Below are 2,583 nucleotides of genomic sequence, written 5' to 3'. Positions count from 1 at the left end.
TTACCGATTATTTATCTATTCTAACACATAATCGCCATGTATGAAATTTTTGTCGCATTTTCCTAGGGAACTACAAATAAGAGTTTCCGGAAATTTTTGCCAGTCTAAATGAGATAACGTTTGACTGTCACGTGTGTCAGGAAATGTTTCAGATTCATCGCTCATCAACTTCCTGCGTACCGAATTCGTAACGGATGGAGGTATAATTAGTGAGCAGTAGCTCAAAGTTTCACTTGTTCCCTCTGCATGGCTTATTTGTAAGTAAAAAAAATAAAAATAAAAAAAATAAAAGTGCAGGTAGGAGCTAGTACTTCGTTTTTGTCTACGATGACTTTATCAATTCATACGAAGATCTTCTGAATATAGCTAACATATAAACAAGAAGATGTGGTATGAGTGCAAATGAGACAACTCTCCATCCAAGTCACAATGTATAAAAAGTAAACAATTATAGGTCAAAGTATGGCCTTCAACACGGAACCTTGGCTTACACCTAACAGCAAGCTATAAAGGGCCCAAAAATGACTAGTGTAAAACAATTCAAACAGGAAAACCAACGGTCTAATCTATATAAAAAACGAGAAACGAGAAACACTTATTATAAACCACACCAACAAACGACAACCACTGAACAACATGCTCCTGACTTAGGACAGGTGCATACAAATGCAGCGGATTTAAACGTTTTAACAGGCGCCAACCTCCATCCTAACCTGAAACAGTAGTGTAACATTAGAACATAAAAAGACACACTATAAAATATCAATAGAAATGGCTCAACTCGATCAAAAAGACATATAAACAAAAACAAGTAAACATACACTGAACGAATAAGTTTGATCTATGACACAATATAGATACAATATTAATAAAAAAAAATACGTAGGAACAGAACAATGTCAAAAAGACAACTCTCACCTGGGACAGAATGGCGTCAAATAAAACAACGTGTACACGACAGGTAAATTTATATATAATAATTTTGTTGTTAGTACGGAAGCATTTTTACCAAAATATAATTTGTCGTTCACAGTACAGAAGTGAAAACTTATCGTCATACTAAATACTTATCAAAGGTGGTACACATTAAAAATAGTGAGAAGAGATATAACACAAATTAAGTAAACATTGAATAACAGAAATGCATTAAAAATTGTGTCAACAGGTCAAATTAACAAGAAAGTGCGATTTGAGAGTACTCGCATTCATTGAAAGCTAGTTAAAAGCCAAAAACAATTAATAAGAAAAAATCATGCATCAGAGACTAAAATCAATTAAAACACATACCAGGGATTTAGTGTTTTAACGCCATGAACAGTCAAAGAAGACATGACTTGTGCAATGCCAAAATAAAAGTATCGATAGGCAGTAGGATAGTTAGGATTTAATCTTACAATAAATATCTCTAAATAGAAAATAAACGTGGATGTGTATTTATACATCCCAAAACCATTCGAAAAGAAAACACATTTAGTTTTGTTTTAATTTGTTGGTGACAAATTCCATGCCTTCTTTGTAGTTCAAAAGAATAAGAACTATGGCACTGGGGATATTTAAGATAATAAATAGAATAACTCCTGTATGTTTACATGACTTGGTAAATTAAAATACTAAAAATCTAAAATTATTTTTTTCATGTATTCAAATATATTTGATGCACCTCATGTTAAAACCCCAAGTTACGGTATGGAAAAAACCCTTAAAGAATGCGACAGCTACACTGTGGAACAGATTTTCATATAATTTCAGGAATGAAACAGCTTTTCACCTTTTAAGGGTCTTATGCAGTCCCGGAATGGCCGGATGTGTCGCTGTTCTTCGTGTGCGATTTTTTTAATGCTTTGAATTTGTTGTTTTTAATTATTTCTTTTAAATACCCAAATGTTAACTGCATAAGTATATCACTTATAAGACCAAAGACATATATATTGTAGTATATATGTCTCTGTCAAATATATAGTCGTCTCAATGTTACGTGATTTGAGTTATGTATTTCTACCTTGTATTTTTTTTTTGTTTATGTTCAGCATGCGCGCTTTTTTTTCTTTCCTCTTTTTTTTTTTTTATTTATCAGTTTAATGCATGTGTTGTCACTGTTGCTATGCTTTACATGTAATGCAAAACCGTGAGCTGCTAATCAATAATCATTGTTTTTTGGAAATTTTAGTTGTTGGCATTTGCCTGGGAACTGTATATCTAACGGGAAATGAATCTGATAGGCTTTTCAGTATAAAATTGATAAAGTGTCGGACTGCACGAGACTTGGCGAGATTTATGGATTTTGGTGACGTCTGACTGAAAAACTATTGGAACTGCTCAATAAATTAACCACATAATTTTGCATACATGTTTTAATGTGAGTTATATGTTTTAATCAACAAAATTGTGTTTTATTGTTCAATTCATTCCGAATCAAAATAAAGTATTCTTCTCTACTCTTATGACCTCTTATCTAATTTCGGAATCATTTTTGGAATCACGTGTGTGCGTTGTTGTTTAAACTTCAATTGAGTTTCACGCAATACTTTAAATGGTGCGGTCTAGTAACAATCTGACGTAAACTATTATTGATTAGAGATTATT

Source organism: Mytilus californianus, unplaced genomic scaffold (genome assembly GCF_021869535.1).
Source record: "Mytilus californianus isolate M0D057914Y unplaced genomic scaffold, xbMytCali1.0.p SCAF_2, whole genome shotgun sequence".
NCBI lineage: Eukaryota > Metazoa > Mollusca > Bivalvia > Mytilida > Mytilidae > Mytilus > Mytilus californianus.
This window is presented reverse-complemented; position numbering follows the sequence as displayed.